This window comes from Hemicordylus capensis, chromosome 1 (assembly GCF_027244095.1).
Source record: "Hemicordylus capensis ecotype Gifberg chromosome 1, rHemCap1.1.pri, whole genome shotgun sequence".
NCBI classification, from domain to species: Eukaryota; Metazoa; Chordata; class Lepidosauria; order Squamata; family Cordylidae; genus Hemicordylus; species Hemicordylus capensis.
In genome coordinates this window covers 248,558,808-248,576,673 of record NC_069657.1, presented here as the reverse complement: position 1 = coordinate 248,576,673, position 17,866 = coordinate 248,558,808, and positions in this window count along the sequence as shown.

Genomic DNA, 17,866 nt, shown 5'->3' with positions numbered 1-17,866 from the left:
GAAATCATCTGAAAGTTTGGGCTAAGGTGACATCAGTCTGCTGATGATACTCAGCTCTACATCTCATTTCTATCAGTTCCTACGGAGGCAGTAGAAATGGTGTCTGTGGCTGAGGGACTGGTTGTAATGAACAAACTGGAACTTAATCCAGATGAGATCGAATTTCCCAGATGGTAGTCTGGGAATGGAAATACTAATGACAACAGCGACAACGATGAGTATTTATATACTGTCCCTCAACCCAAGTTCTCAAAGTGGTTTACACAGAAAAATAAGCAAACAGACTGTTTTGGATGGGATTGCACTCTCCTGAAGACCCAGGTTCATAGCTCAAGAGTGCTCCTTGATCCAGCACAGCATTTATCAGGCCTGCTCAATTTAGCCCCCCCCCCAGCTGTTTTTTGAATACAACTCCCATAATCCCCAGACACAGTAGCCAATAGCCAGAGATTATGGGAGATGTAGGCCAACATCTACTGGAGGGCCAAAGTTGAGCAGGCCTGTTTTAGATCCACAGATAGCAGCACAGATCCAGCTTTGACTTGTATACTAGCTGCATCCCATCCTGGTGAAGGCACACCTGTCCACAGGCATTCATGTTTTAGTAACATGGACTATTGTAATGAGATCTACATGGGGCTACCCTTAAAAAAATGTTTGCTGGAAGTCACAGTTGCAAAATGAGGGAGCGCTATCTTATTTCCTCTTCCATAGTGACCTTTTAGATCTGCACATTTTGCTATGTTTTCAATATGTGTATCAAATTTGGATAGCAAGGGTACACAGAATGGCTCCCTTACAGTTTTAGAACTCTTTGCTCATTTCCTTAGAAACCTCCACTTCTTCCTCATTATATTTTAGCATGTGCTCTGGAAGTGTGAATATACGGTAGTACCGTAGGCACATTTGTTGTACACCATACAAGTTGATTATATGTAGATGCTAGATTGTAACTTGCCTTGCACCTAAGGATGGAGTGGAGTACAAATTCAAATAAATGAACAGGAATCAGTGGCCACTTGTATCATCATTTTTGCACTGTTGTTAGTTCCTGTCCTGTGATCAGCAGAGGATAAGCCATGCTAACTTCGGGTTGCAACCAAACCAAGTGTTGTTTGATCTTCACTATTTACCTGTTCAATTTTGGACCTAATTCAAGGTGCTGGTTCTTACCCTTAAAATCTTAAACATCATGGATTCTGGATATCAGGAAGGAGGCAGTCCTTCAGATATCACGCAACACCTGAGGCCCTGCTCCATGTCCCTCTGCTGCTCTGAGCTAGGACTTTTCTGTGGAATTCTATGGGATGCATGGGAGGGCATGCAATGGAATGCCCTCCCTCAAGAGACCCCTCTAGCCCTAACACTCATTGTGAAGACCTGGTTGTTTAGTGACACCTTTGGTATGCCCCAATTAAGCTGTTTTAACCTGGCATTACTGCCACTGACTACATTTTTGGGTATTGTTTTGATTGTTCTCTTACTATTGTGTTGTGTTTTTATTTTCAGATTTGGAAGCCACTCTAGGCTCCTATTTGGAAGAAGAGCCAAGTATGCATTTCATAAATGACTAATTTTTTTTTTTTTAAAGTGGCAGTGTACAGGGAGGATGCTTATGGTGATTTGTCATTAACCCCCAAATGCAGATAAGTTCCCACCATATGCCAGTAAAGGCAATAGGGAATACAGCTAAGGAATGCCAGCTTTCTGCTTCCTCTTTGTTGTTACTGATGCGTGAACCCTCTTCAGTTCAGTTCAGAAATGGGTCACCCAATTCCCAGTAGTTTTAGAGAACTCACAGGAAAACAACTCACTTCTTTCCAAGGGTTCTAAACTGAATTATAGTTTAGATAGGCTCAACTAAAGATAGGCCTGGATAGGGCTAGATGCAGCAGGGCAGATGTTATGTTCTTAAAATGCTGGTTGACTCATCTCATTTGGTTGTTTTTTTGTCCAAGTCCTAGATACTAATCTCAACTCAAAGAGAACTAAGAAAACTCTTCTAAGGGGGCTATTTGAAGCTTTCTCATTGCAATGTGACCTGAACATGAGTTCCTTCCAAGTTTTCCTAAAACTTGTAATGAGAAAATGAATTTCTACCTATGCACAAAGAACAATTTCTTTTACGTTGATTTTTAGTTCACATCCAGGACACTAGTTACTGCTTACACAGTGCTAAGGAAATACACACAATGAAAATTGCCCTTCCTCCAGTGTGCACACTGTGTGTTCACTGCTCCCAGAGGCGTAACTAGGGAAAACGGCACCCGGGGCAAGCACTGAAATTGCGCCCCCCCGCTGCGTCCCCCCCCGCTGCCCCCCCAACATACATCTGACTGACACACATGTTTCAGAAAACTTTTATTTTAAAAATTTAAAAAATTACAAAAATTACCAAAAATTTCAAAATGCACTACATACTTAGGTTTTTCCTCACAACAACCCTGTGAAGTTGGCTTGTATCTCAAACATCAGAATTATGATGCAATGATGATTATTATGATTATGATGCCCCTCCCTCACGCCCTGGTTCTGTTCCTGACTTTCCCTTGTGAGTGATTGTATTTTAACAAAACGAAAACCAAGGACTCCAAAGTAATTCGAGGGACTAGGGTGATAGTGCTAAAGACTCCTTATTCTCCCGCTGTTAAAGAAAGACTCCCCTTTCCCAAAACCGCGTGCTATTTACACCAGAAAAGGTTTCAAATGGAGGGGGAAGCATTTATGCATTTATGCTTTGTTTTATGTTACGATTTCAAAGTTAGAAAAACTATAAAAGGGCCATTTTAGAGAAGATATGCACTGCCTTAGTTGCAAATCCTGCTTTTTTGCGATTCCCTGCAATTGAATAAAGCGATAATATACACCTTTGCTATTTAAATTGGTTGGAGAGTATTTATGACAATAAAAAATGAAATGGCATTTCAGATGCAACATTGGTTGCCTAAGACCACTCAGATTTAACTAATCTTCATCACATTGACAAAAAGAGCAATTAAAATTAAAATCCATGACTAAAACCAAACCACTTTGGGGTTGTTTTTAATGAAAGGTGGTATATAAATTTAACAATAAATGTTTAGAAGTATATACTTTCACCCCCTGCCCAACCTACAATTAATTCCAGCTTATTTTCAAAGGGCTTCAAGTTTTATTTACAAATTGCTTGGCAGCAATTGCTCCTAATGATAGTTTTACTTATTGTTAAATTTATATATCACCTTTCATTAAAACATTCTCTGTTCATCTGATTTTCAGTCTGGTTAATTAAATCAGTGGAGGTTTAGACTTTCCTGATGGGCTGAAACAGCTAATCCATTTTGATGATGACATATAATTAAATTAGCTTGCATTACATAGTGAAAAAGTCCAGGAAGGGAGAGATGGGGGGATGTGGAACCCAAGGTTCCACATCCCCCCATCTCCCCCTCCCTGAACCTTTTCAGTTAAAATATGGTTAGATTATAGGGGAGGAAGGACTTGAATGAGCAAAAAGGGGAACTGGTTCGGGCGTTCAGGAAGTTGTTCAGAAGAGGGAGTTGTTCAGGAAGTTTGCTCTGGTGCGTGTCCTCCTCTCGACGCATGCACGACTGGTGGTGGGGCGGCGGGGCGCGCCGGGGAGTGAGAGTCAGAGACTTGGACTATGAAGACACCACGGCGCCCAGTGCTGGATGAGCAATGCCAATGGGGGGGGGGCGCACAAGGACCGGGGGAGGGGGACTGCTCTGCAAAATTTTTTTAAAAAAAATCCAAAAAAATTAAAAAAAAAATTTCCAGCAAATCGGCGGGGGCACTTTTTGGCGCCCCCTGCAAAGTGGCGCCCGGGGCATGTGCCCCCCCTGCCCCCCCTATAGTTACGTCTGCTCCAGTGCTTTGTTAGTCTGGATGCCAGCCATAATATTGTGAACTTACATCATGTTGTGCATCATGTAAAAGACAGCTTTACAGTTGAGGATGAACATCTAATAGGATCATCGAAAGTTCAGCAGATTTGGGCATGGTTCTCTAAATGCCCTGAGCAAAATTCACAAATGCCAAAATGACAGCATTCAATCTGAATTCCATGTATTTCTCCAGAATTATACCCAGAACTTTAATCAGACTGAGGAGATGTGGAAATTTCTTAGGAAGAAAGAAGACTCATGAAATATGGAATTTGAAGCATTAGGGAAGAATGCAGCAACTTGACCTGGAAGTGTATGTGGACGTTATACTGCATTTCTCTTCCATACTCGGCCAGGTTGTACCACGGTTGTACCACGCTATTAGGGCCATCTGTTTTCTCAGATCCTGCTACTGCTACTTTCCCCTTGCTCTTTCCCTTCCCATTTAAAACCTACATAGAGAAAGCAACTGAGAAAAGATGCCTTCCCAGTAATTCACATCTTCAAGCCCACCTATTCACACTTTCAAACCACCTTCACTGAATGTGCGGCTTCACTGAATTGCTCCCACTGGCCCCACCCCCAAACACCGGCACATTTAGCAGAAGGTGTGAGCGGCGCCTGTTCACAGACATATACGCATAGGCTCTTCTGTATCATCAGCAACCCTGACAGTATTCTATGCACACAGAGTTCCATTCAAACCTTCTGCTAAATCCACAGAGCTTGGAGGAGAGGCCAGAGGGAGGGACCCCACTCCACATATTCAGTGAACATGATCTGAAGTGGAGAATAAATCATTAGTCAGGTTGGTGAATGCCACAGTGGGCTCTAGTGCAACCACTGCACACAACCCTGGATGTATGCATATAGCAGGATGAGGAAATAGAGGCCTGCTGAGCTGGTATAGTGGACTTCATGGAAGGTAGGCATGGAGGGGTCAAACACAGCTCAGTGGTAGAGCATCTGCTTTGCATGCAGAAGGTCCCAGGTTCACTCCCTGGCATCTCCAGGGAAATGCCAGGAAGGTATGGCTGGGAGAGACTCCTGCCTGAAACCTTGGAGAGCCACTGCCAGTCAGTGTAGACAATACTGAGTAGATCGACAAAGGGGCTGACGGTATAAGGCAGCTTCCTATGTCCTTCCCAATGTGTAATTAAAAAATGACATCCCATACCTTTAATCTGAAGTTGCATAATCCATCCGTCCACTTATTCTGCTACACATGGACACGAGGTCAAAACTGCAGGAGTCCTAGAAAAGGAACATACATTGAGAATCGGGCATTTTGCATATATAGCAGGGGACAAAAGCACAGCTTAAATATTCTGTTCAAGCTAATCAGTCTTGTAAAAGTGAAGGACATGTCTGACATATTCTTTTGGGATATTATTTGTTGTATGTAGCCACATGTCAGCCAGCCCAATACCCCATCTCCAGAAATGGTCACTGCCAGCCATCAGAGAAGAGCCTGCCACCACCACAGGGCACTCATTGAGCATTCTAGTGACTATTGACCTACCCGACGCCCCCCTCCCACACACACACACACGCTGCTTCCAGCAATTTTGCTTTCAGGAACATCCATCTCAAGTGAATGTCTGTTCTCTCGCTACATTCATTAACAGCCATTGCTACTCCTAGCTTTTTGCTAATGAGCAAATATATTCAATATTATTTTTCCCATTCAGATCTTGTAGGTTCTAAGTGTTAATGTAATCAGACCTTTTTCTTCTCAATGCATTCCATAGCAATTTCTTGGCAATCAGAGTTGGAGATCAGCATTGATTGCTGGTACTGTAGTAGTACCGTTGCAGAGGCATTCAGTCTTCTTGCGGTAGCTTGAGGAGGATGTTTGTAGGCTAAAGGAAACAAAATTACTTTATCACATTAATTGCATTCTCCCAGCATATTTAGTTTGTGGGAAATGGTGTTGGGTGTGTGTGTCTGTTTTCAAGCAAAATATTCTTCCATGTTTGAGAAGCTAAGTTGTGAATCAGAATGTCCCTGGTTCAAGAATCACTTCTGCCATTAACTCAGTAGGTGCCCTTTGGAAATCTATTCAGTCTCAGACACCTCCCTCTCCCATTAACCTTCCTAAGTTAAGTTATCCAACTGATATAAGGCATAATTTTATTATTTATTACATTTTTATTCCATCCTATCTCTGCTTAGGAATCTGCAGGAGTATCCTTGCATCTCCCTCTGTCTCTCTAACAGCTGTGGATCATGTCAGATAATAATAATAATAATAATAATAATAATAATAATAATAATAATAATAATAATAATAAGTATCCCAGGTCCTTGGGAAGGACTCGATGTCTGGATAAAACAAACCAGTCAATAACACCTGTCTGACTGTGTAAAATAAAATAATAAATTTTATTAATTTTATTGTCAATGTTTTATTGTCAATGAATTTTATTGTCAATGTTGTTGATATCTATAACAACAGCAACAACACTGACAATAAAATTCTGGCATTCCAGGTCCTTGGGAAGGACTAGGAATGTGCGGTTCGGTTCGGATCCGGACCGGTTCGTCCGAACCGGTCCGGATCCGGCGGCTCGATCCCGGACCGAATCGGGCCCTTCCGGGACCGAGCCGGACCGAATTCGAGCCGGTTCGGGAATGAAATTGAGTCTCTGGAGTGTCTCTTTAAAGTTCCAAGTCTGTCCTCCATTTTGTGTCTCCTTCCCGAAACTTTTGCTCCTCCTTGCATCCATTTTGTGATGCTATTTCCAGGCATTGTATTGGCTGCGCTATTGATCCTTGATTGGCCAGAATGAGTCCTTTGGTCTGGTAGGCTGCTTGGCTGTTGCACTGTTGAGAGCTGGCACCCTGTTGGCCGTGGGGGGAGTGCAAAGGTGGGGGCTCCCAAAGGAGGGAATTTCAAACCTATATAAACCCAAGCCTCTTCTCTGGAAACTTCTCTTGGCTGCAGTTGTGGGATCATCTCTGAGACCTGCTTGCCCTTTGCTGGCTGCTCTGGTGTCTCTGTGAGTCCTGACTGTGTCCTGTGTCTCTCTGTGTGTGCTCTGTCTAATCCTTTGTCCACCTGCCCTTTGTGACTCTCTGTGTGTCTCCTCTCTCTGTCTGTCTCTTGTCTGTATACTGTGTGTTACTTCACTTTACTTTCTTCTTAATTTCCCCCAATTTTCCCTGTTCCTTGTCTGTCTGCTTTTCTCCCCCCCTCCCCCCCCTTTCCCTTCTCATCCTTTGGGCCTACCCTCCCCCTCCCCCACTCCCACCCACTGCATCCTCATTGCTTTAAATCTTCTTCCATTAATTATTGCTCTTTGTCCTGCCTTGTTGTTGTCCAACTTTTTGATTTTCACATTGCATTCCATTGGTTTCAGTTATATATTGCTTGCTGGTTTTGCTTAAATTGTACCATTTTGTTTGTTTCTGCTGACTGCTGCTGCCCTGCGAGTTGGTTCCCTGAATCCCTCCCCCCCACCCCCAGAGGATTCTGTTGTTGTTTCTTGTTGTCCCATATAATCAGTTTTGGTTCCCTGCTCCAAACTTGCCCCTCCAAGTCCAACCACACCCCACCCCAACCCCACCCCATCCAGCCTTCTCCCAAGTTTGCTGCTGCCAAACCGAGTCCAGTTTTCTTTGCTTGGTTCCACTTATTCATTTGCTATTATTAATTTGCAGCAATTGTGGTTTCATTGTCTCTGTTCACTTAGTGGCCCCCCTCAGAGTCTGTGTTTGGTTCCCCCTCCCCACACCCCCACACCCAAGTTTTTTCTGCTGGTTATAGTCTTTCTTTTAATTTTTTTTTTAAACTTCTGGCTTGTGTTCTCTTGATATATATTGCTTTATATATTTTGCTACCCTCCTCCTCCTCCTCCCCCCCCCTGCCTGCCCCCCCCACCCTCCCTCCTCCCAGACCCTACCCTAGCCCAGGCCCAGCTCCTCCCCCAACCACCCCATCCAGCCTAATCGCTGCTGCTGCCCGAGTTGTTCCAGTTTCTCCTTTGCTGTTTGTTGTTGCCCCCTCCCCTTCCCCCCAACACCCCTCTGCCACACACTAGCCCCCAACCACACACACCCTCTCTGCTCCCCCCACCCCACCTCTTTTTCTCCTTGCCCCTGACTCTCTCCACTCACCCCAGGCCCCCTGCCACACACTAGCCCCCAACCACACACACCCTCTCTGCTCCCCCCACCCCACCTCTTTTCCTCCTTGCCCCTGACTCTCTCCACTTACCCCAGGCCCCCTGCCACACACTAGCCCCAACCACACACACCCTCTCTGCTCCCCCCACCCCACCTCTTTTTCTCCTTGCCCCCGACTCTCTCCACTTACCCCAGGCCCCCTGCCACACACTAGCCCCCAACCACACACACCCTCTCTGCTCCCCCCACCCCACCTCTTTTCCTCCTTGCCCCCGACTCTCTCCACTTACCCCAGGCCCCCTGCCACACACTAGCCCCCAACCACACACACCCTCTCTGCTCCCCCCACCCCACCTCTTTTTCTCCTTGCCCCCGACTCTCTCCACTTACCCCAGGCCCCCTGCCACACACTAGCCCCAACCACACACACCCTCTCTGCTCCCCCCACCCCACCTCTTTTTCTCCTTGCCCCCGACTCTCTCCACTTACCCCAGGCCCCCTGCCACACACTAGCCCCCAACCACACACACCCTCTCTGCTCCCCCCACCCCACCTCTTTTCCTCCTTGCCCCCGACTCTCTCCACTTACCCCAGGCCCCCTGCCACACACTAGCCCCAACCACACACACCCTCTCTGCTCCCCCCACCCCACCTCTTTTTCTCCTTGCCCCCGACTCTCTCCACTTACCCCAGGCCCCCTGCCACACACTAGCCCCCAACCACACACACCCTCTCTGCTCCCCCCACCCCACCTCTTTTTCTCCTTGCCCCTGACTCTCTCCACTTACCCCAGGCCCCCTGCCACACACTAGCCCCAACCACACACACCCTCTCTGCTCCCCCCACCCCACCTCTTTTTCTCCTTGCCCCCGACTCTCTCCACTTACCCCAGGCCCCCTGCCACACACTAGCCCCCAACCACACACACCCTCTCTGCTCCCCCCACCCCACCTCTTTTCCTCCTTGCCCCCGACTCTCTCCACTTACCCCAGGCCCCCTGCCACACACTAGCCCCCAACCACACACACCCTCTCTGCTCCCCCCACCTCTTTGGACCGCTGCTACTGCTGTGTCCTCCCCCCACACCTGAATCCCCCCTCCCTGCTGCGCTGCGCTCCTCCTCTCTCCTCTTTCTCTCTATCATCTCTCTTTCTCCTCTCTCTCTCTTTCTTTTCTCTCTCTCTCCTCTCTTTCTCTTTGTCCCTGCCCCCCCTCTCTTTTCTCTCTCTCTTAGTCTTTTCTCTCTCTGCTCCCCTTCACTTTCCACCTCCTCTCCCACAGCTGCAGCCACACACAGTAGCCTACCCACCTGGCGGCTGCCATCGGTTTTTTTTTTTCTTTTTATAGTTTTTGGTTGATTTTGTCTCTGCTTGGGGGTGAGTTGAGCGACACAAATAGTGTTGTCTCCTCACTTCTGCCCCTCCATCGTTGTTGAACTACCCCGGTTGCCTGTGTGCCTCGTGCGGCCGCCCTGCTGTGTCTCAGCCCAGGGTGGCTGGCTGGCGGCGGCGAATCCGTGACCAGCAGTGAGCGGCAGGAGAAGGACCGGAAGAAGAGGGGTTAGTGCGTGTGCGATTGTGCACCTTTTGTTGCCCCTTTCTCTCCCTAGCTGGCGGTTTTAAATAGGGACACCCCTATTCTGAAATGCATTTGGGTGTGGGGAGGAGGGAGGGAACCTTGGAGAGGAGATGTACTGTTGTAAAACTTGTGTCTTCATGCCCATGCCCAGTAAAGAAATTGCTGCTGTGTGTTGCGTTGCATTGCATGCGTCTTGCAGGTGGTTTTTGAACAGGTGCCTTCCAGAGTGCTTCCTTGCCTCTGGGGCAGTCTGAGTGGGGTCCAGGGTTCTGATGCGATGCTGCCACTACATGCTGGGCCCATGCCATGCCAGAGTGCTTCCTTGCCTCTGGGGCAGTCTGAGTGGGGTCCTGGCTGGGCTCTGATGCTGCCACTACATGCTGGGCCAATACACACGTATGATGATGATCATGATGTTCAATCCATGAGGCTGCCATCAAGTGTTTGCTGCTGCTTGCTTGCCATGGCATTGGGCAGGCAGAGTCACAGAGTGGGTGGGTTCAACCTCTGTGTTGGTGTGACTGGGTTCTGGTTTTGGTTGTGTGCAATTTAGAGTCACTAAATAGGCTGCATTGAGTTTGATGCTCCCCCCACAGGAGCATTACTTGAGAACCACCCCCCAGAACCCACACTTTGTGTTCCAGTTCACTAAATAAGGGTTTCCTCCTTTGATCTGCAGGTTCCCAAGCGTTGACTGCATCCCTCCCCCACCCCCGGTAGGTGCTGTGCCCTCCCCCCATCCACTCCCCCCCCCAAAAAGCTAAAAACTTGCCACCCACACCACAACTACTCCACCCAACTGCCCGTGCCACCCTCCCACACCGGGGTTCCACCCTTTAACCCCCTATTTTTCTAAAAAAAACCCCTCCCAGACCCATCTCCCCAATTGGCTTGGTGGTTGACTCCCAAATTCAAAAAGGACACCCTCCCCCTCACTTCGATTGGCTTTCCCCCCCCCCATATCAAAAAGTCTTCCTTTCCCCCCAATTGGCTTCCTTTTTTGAAAACAAACTTCCCCCCCGCCGCCTCCAAATCAGCTGCCTTTTTTTTGGCCCCTAAGCCCCTCCAAATTATTTTTTTGACCCTGTCTGGCCTTCCTCCTAAAGTCTCCCTCCTTCTGACCTAGCAGCATGTCTGAGCGCCGTGTGGCGGGCAGGGCTCGCTCAAGGCTGGCAGGCAGAGGTGGGAGAGGCCAGGTGCGGGGTGCGCCTGCGGCACGGGGAGGGAGAGGACGCGGGGAGCCTGAGGACACCCCAGTTCTCCCCATTGGAGAATTCTTTGCTCCGGCCCCATCTTTGGTGCGCAGGATTCAGTTCCCCACGCCTGCTGCCGCCAATCGCGGCAGAGGCAGAGGCACTGTTAGGGCTGTGGCGGGTCCCTCCTCGCCGGCGGCACCAGGTGCTGCTGAGCTACCGCCAGTTGCTGAGGTGGAGGAGACTGTGGAGTTGGAAGAGCAGGTAGAGGGCGGTGAGGACCGTGCGGCTGGCAGCGATGCAGCCAGGTTCTCCCTCCCTCTGGGGCCCCTTCCCCCTATCCTTTCGCCGCTCAGTGGGGCCCCCCCTCGTGAAGCCCGACACTCTGGTGGGGAGCGGTCTGGCGAGGTGGTGGAGGAGAGGCCTGCCTCTCTGATGCCAGTTGAGCCGGGCCCTTCCTCCGCTGTGGAGGGCAGAAGGGGCGGGTTGGGTGGCAGCAGTGGGCAGGCAGCGGCGGCCGCCCCCCCCAGGACTGCAGCCACCCTGCGAGAAACGGCCTAGGACGGCGCCCAGGGCGCAGGAGGCCAAGGGCAGTGGTGCATGGATGCATTTTGAGGTCTCTCAAGATGCCCCATTCCACGCCCGCTGTGTCCACTGCAGGATGCTTGTCAGCCGTGGAAGGGACCCTGCGCACCTGGGTACGACGCCTATGTGGAGACACCTAGAGCGTCACCACCCAGGTCTCAGGGGACAGGCTGGCAGCGCTAGTGCGCCTTGTGCATCTGCCACTAGGGCGGGCAGCGGCAGTGTGCCAGCCAGCAGGCAGGCTACACTGCCCGTCCAGCGGTGGACGCAGTCCTCGGGCAGCCAGCGTATTGTTCGCGTGGACCATCATCACCTCACCCGCCTCATAGGGGAGATGATTTCCACCGATGACCAGCCATTTCAGGTGGTCGAGAACAACGGCTTCCGCCGTATTCTCCAATACCTGGCTCCCGAATACGTCATCCCCTCAAGGACGACGTTCAGCCGGAACGTGGTCCCCTCCCTGTACCGCCGGTGCAGGGAGCTCGTGTCGGCCGAGCTGCGTGCAGCTCCGGCCGGGACAAGCGTGCATTTCACGACTGACCTCTGGACCAGTGTCAGTGGGATGCACGCTTCTTTCCTGGCCCTCACTGCCCACTGGTGGGGACCGGAGAGTGAGGGGACCTCCGCGGGCGATGCTTCCGGGTCTGGCGCGGCTCCCGATGCACTACGGCACAGGTGGGCCGTCCTGCACGTGGAGACGATGGACACGAGGCACACCGCGGAGGAGGTGGCGGCCGTACTCGACCGCCAGATAGAGGAGTGGATTGGCGGGTGTCCACACCTCTCCCGCGGCTTCATTGTCACCGACAATGGAGCCAACGTTACCGCCGCTGTCGAGACAGTCATGGACTGTGTGAACATACGGTGTATGGCACACACGCTCCATCTGACCGTCAGGGACGCCCTTGGCCTTAAGGAGCTGAGGGCGTCCCAGGAGAAGGGGGCCCGCCCCATCGCAGGTGCTGTTGCTGCCACGGCCACGCTTGTGGATAAGTCCCGCAAGCTGGCCGCCCACTTCCACCGCAGCGAGAAGTCCAGGAGACTGCTTCGCCAGAAGCAGGATGACCTTGGCCTTCCTCGCCATCTCATCCCTACGGATGTGGAGACGCGGTGGAACTCCACCTTCCTCCTGTTCCAGCGCCTGTTGGAGCAGGAGAGAGCCCTTGTTGCCCTGGCGAGGGACGAGTCCTTGGATGTCTGCGACTTCTCGAACGCAGAGTGGAAGCAGATGTCCGAGGCGGTGTCGGCACTCGAGCCCTTCCAGCTTGCCACGAAGGGCTTGTGTGGCGACACCACTCCCTTGAGCCAGGCGCTGCCCACAGCTGTTGGTCTCGAGAAGCTGATGGGTGGACTCCATATCTCTCTGACCACGCCAGAGGGTCGTGCTCTGGCTGGGAGGCTGAGGTCTGGGGTTGACAAGCGGCTCGTTGATGTGCTGGGAGACAGGGAGGAGTATGTCCTCGCTTGTCTCTGTCACCCAGCCCTCAAGGGCAATGCCGTGAGTGCCGACGACTTGCCCAGGTGGAAGGGCATCCTGGTCGAGAAGGTTAGGGAGGAGGAGGCCGCTAGGGCCCGCAGAGACCAGGGTGTTGGTAGTGGTGCGGGGGCAGCCCTCGCGGCCCAACCCGCACCCAGCAGCAGCATGGGCGGCCAGCCGGCGTCAGCTTCCCCTTCCCCTCCCTCTTCCCAGTCCAGCAGCGCGGCATCCCAGGCGGCACCATCGCAGCAGCCATTTGCTACCGACTCGAGATCTGCCCAGTGGTTTCAGCGGTTCTGCTATGGCGCCATGCCTGGTATGCGGGAGGCTCGACCTGCCAGGCCCCCCTCCAGTGCTGAGCAATGCGTTGCGCAGTACTTGGAGGAGCCTGTGGAGGGAGACGGCGTGGACTGCGCACAGTTCTGGGCGAGCCGCTGCCAAGTCTGGCCGGACCTGGCGGTGGTGGCTGTGCGCCTCCTCTCCTGCCCCCCAACCAGTGTCCAGAGCGAGCAGGTGTTTTCACGTGCCGGGGACGTGGTGACACCCTCTCGCTCCCGCTTGGACCCTGGTCTGGTGGAGCAGCTGGTCTTCCTTAAGGTGAACCTCCCCCTGTTGGGCTACCCCAAGCTGCAGTTTGAGACGGGCGAGTGATTACCGTGGGTTGCCCCATGGTTGGTCACCTGCCTGGCTCGAACTCTGTGCTTATCCCTACCCTCCCCCCTTCCACCTCTAGCTGAGCTGACGTGACAGATGCTGAGCCGTGCCAGCCAGTCGCAGCGTGTAGTGTGCCCACACAGAGATGCAGTTGTAGTAGTAGTTGTAGTGCTGCGACTGGCCAGATGTTTACAATGCCCACGCCCACCTAAAAAGAAACCCAATGCTGACCAGCACAGGCCCTTTATCTATCCACCTGTCAGCATTTGGGGACCTGGCGTGGGCACGGCACACCCCCCCAAAGTAGCACAGCCCACGGAGTACTAGACTTAGCGGCAGCGGCGGGTATACGTTCAAAAATGCAGTGTAGATATGTAAATACTGTATGTAAATAAACATGTAAATTTTTTCTTTAAAAACCCCATGTCAAAATCAAGCCTCAAAATTATGCAAAAGAAAGAAAAAAAGGTGACAAAGGGAGAACAAAATGATGAATGCCAAATGAATTGATTTTATTGAAAATGTCACCAGAAATCATGTGTGGGGGGCTTGGTTTACATGGAGAAAATGATTGGGTGATTTTTTGAAATGAAACGAATGAATTATTATCATCTTATGTTCATCTTGATTGTGGTCACTGTTGATGTTGGCTGATGGCAAAAAACCCAAAACCATCAGAATAGCAATGAACTGGCTGCCAACACAACATATTGATTGATAACTGTGCAGGGGGGGAATTGGGTCTGTGTGTGTGTGTGTGGTGCAGGCTCAGTCTGTCTCTTCCTGTTGTGTGTCTGTCTGTCTGTCTGTCTGTCTGTGTGAATGGATGCCTAGCACTGTCTCTGTGTGTGGATGCTTTCTGTGTGTAGTGTGGTGTGTGTCTGTCTACATGTTTTTTTTCCTCCCCCCCATGCCTCCCTCCATCCTTCCCCTCTCATCCTCTCCCCTTCCTCTTCACCACCTTCCATCCTCCCTCCCTTCCAGCCCACCACCGCCTCACCTGCCCCCAACCCCGGTCTGGCAGATGATGAGAGTCTGGTCTCTCCCACCGAAGCACACACGTGAGCACGTGTGTGCACAAATATGTGGCTGACCAACTCTGAGCCGGACCCTCCCCCCTTCAATCCCCTCTACATCCCTCTCCCCCTCCCCTTTCCTCCCCCCTGCCTCCCAGCCTCCCTCCTTGCCTCCCTCCCCCCTCCTAGCTAGCAGCGCACACATACACACACAAAACACCTGTGGTGGCAAACACCACCAGCACACATGCACTCACACTGGTGCCACCACCTCTGCCTTGGGCCTCTGTGTCCTTGAGCAGATATGTGGTGGTGGACCAGAGAAGCATTTCTTTCCAGCAAGGCAAAAGGCATGCACTCACTGCACACACACACACACACGAAGAGGTGAAGACGAGAAGAGGCAACTTCTAGAACCAGCAGCAGCAGGTGAGTGTCGTGTAATTGTGTTGCTTCCCAAGGCCACTACCCATGCTCAATGCTCAGTCTGCTGAAACTAAAGAACTAGCTACAATCACCCTTCCTCACATGCAGCTCAGCTCAGCTCAGCTCAGCTGCACAGCACACTGACTAACTAGACACTACAGCTGGTGGTAGAAAAAACAGAAGTCTAGATTCTAGAAGATGTCCTGGTGGATTTTAAACTTTCAAATCTGTGCTAGGATTGCCTCGCCCGCCTCCTCCTCCTCCTCCTCCTCCTCCTCCTGCCTGTAATTGTGCCCTCTCCCCTTGCAGTTGCGCCGTCGTGATGGGTTGGTGATGTGCGTGCGCCGTCTACTTGTTAGCTCTCTCCTCCTCATGTTGGCTGGGCTTGCCAGGCACTGGCTGGCAGCAGATGTTGGCTGTGTGCTAGGCTCAGGCTGTGGCGCGCGTGACTGGACTGGGAATGTTATTGTAGCGGCAACACTGGTTGTGGTGGTAGCAGTAGTAGCTGTTGTTGTTGCTGGGCTGGTGGCTGGTGGCCTGTGCTGACTCTGCGCACTTGGTCTGGTCTGGTCTGGTCATTGGGATGCAGATGTAGGGTGTGTGTGCATCATCCATGGGGAGCATCAGAGCAGAGCAGAGCAGGTTGGCTGGCTTCTGTCTGTCGGGCCTAGTCAGTGGCAGGCACTGAGTGAGGCGGTGGTTTCTTTGGGCATCACGTCACCCATCATGCAGAGCGGCAGGTCTGCTGCTCTGCTGCTCCGCCTCCTGCTTCTTCTCTGTGTGTGCTGCTCTTGTGCTTAGTGTGCTGCTCCGCTGCTGCTGCTGTGCTGGCAGGCAGCACAGCAGTGGCCTTTTTGTTAGATCAGAGAGTGGGTGTTGTCTCTCTGAGTGTCCTCCTCTTACTTGCTTGGATAGGAGTGGTGGTAGTAGGTAGGCATTAAGATGGACTGACTAGGTGTTACGTGTTAGGGCGCCCAGAGAGAGGCGCCAAAAAGATGGGGTGGCAATTGTTGGGTTGCTCCTAGTATTATTGGTGAATTTCTGAAGAAAAAATTTTTTTCCATTGGCTAGAATGGGGGTTTAGGGCTGCCCCAGACCCGCCTCTGTGGGGTGGCAGCACCGCCAAAGTGGGTCCGGGGCCATGGCAAAAATGCCCTCAGTCCCTCCCAGCAATCCCCGTAGAGATAGGAGTGATGGTTCTGTTGTTTTTCTGAGGTGTTCTGAGTGAGTGTGGATTCTGTGATAGCAAATGAGAGTGGATTCATGGTGTCTCATTGGAAATCTCATAAGCTATCATAGAATCTACACTCAGAATACCTCGGAAAAACAACAGAACCATCACTCCTATCTCTACGGGGATTGCTGGGAGGGACTGAGGGCATTTTTGCCATGGCCCCGGACCCACTTTGGGGGTGCTGCCACCCCACAGAGGTGGGTCTGGGGCAGCCCCGAACCCCCATTCTAGCCAATGGGGAAAAAAATTTCTTCAGAAATTCACCAATAATACTAGGAGCCACCAATTGCCTTGGGATTTTTGGGGTGGAGGACACCCATGGGTGGCTACCACCCACCCCAGCTTTTTTGCCCCTAAGGGCTCCACATTGTGAGTTATGGGCAAAAATTTATTTTTTGAAAAAAATTTGTAAAAAATCAGAGGAAGGTCCAATCGACTTGAAATTTGGGTGGCAGGTAGAACACAATGTCCCCTTCAAAACCAGCCACTTTTTGTGATCCGAACCGGTTCAGTTCGGATCCGAACTGGTTCGAAACCGAACCGGACCGGGGGGGTGGTCTGGCAAAACCAAAACCGAACCACCCCGGTCCGGTCCGGACCCGGTTCGGACCCGAACTGAACCGGGAGAACCGGTTTTATGCACATCCCTAGGAAGGACTTGATGTCTGGATAAAACAAACCAGTCAATAACACCTGTCTGACTGTGTAAAATAATAATAAATCAATTATTATTAATGATAAGTTTATTTTGTTTTTATTTATTAATTTTGCATTTATATAACACTTTTCAGGTGAACCTCCCAAAGTAGTTTACAAAAAAACTTTAAAAGAACAATTTATCAAGCCACACATTTACATCTTTACATGGGCCTTAGTCTCACTTCTTTCTTCTCTCCTCCCCTCAGAGCAAAATGGTCCCTGGTTGCTCTGTGGTGGCACTTGGGGGAAGCAGGGGCCACTTCAGCAGCTGTATGGATAACAGCAGCAGCATTGGCTTGCAATTCAAATAAAAAATTAGTCAACTTTGTGGATAATATATTGCTTGTCTTGGACTGTAATTAATATATATATACCAATCACTTTGTCCTTAGGACTAAAGGTAAAGTGTGCTGTCAGGTTGGTGTCGACTCCTGGTGATCACAAAGCCCTGTAGTTTTCTTTGGTAGGGGGTTATCATTGCAATCTCCCTGCAGTAGGAGATGATGCCTTTCAGCATCTTCCTATATCACTGCTGCCCGATATAGGTGTTTCCACCAGTGGGGACTCGAACTGGCAACCTCTGGCTTGCTAGTCAAGTCATTTCCCCACTGTACCATTAGGTGGCTGTCTTTAGGAATACATTATGCATAAAGACCAACACATTACAAATCCTAATAGTTATGACTTATCTTACAATGAAAGCAGCCAATGTCTGGTGTATCCTTTGAAATAGGTTCCCTTTTGAACAGATCTGAGGATGTTTCATACTGCGTCTTAGCAAGAAAAGCCTGTCCCCATATTTTCTTTTTTAAAGTTATCAAACTGTGCTAAATTAAATGAAGTTAATTCTGATTGCATCAATATAATAGCAAAAATGTAGAGGGGGTAAAAAAGAAGTAGAGGGTCTTAAAACCTCAGCAATAGATTTCAAGACTTTTGAAGGTGATACATGAATTGTGGGTGGTGGAGAAGGAAAAGGAGAAGGAAAA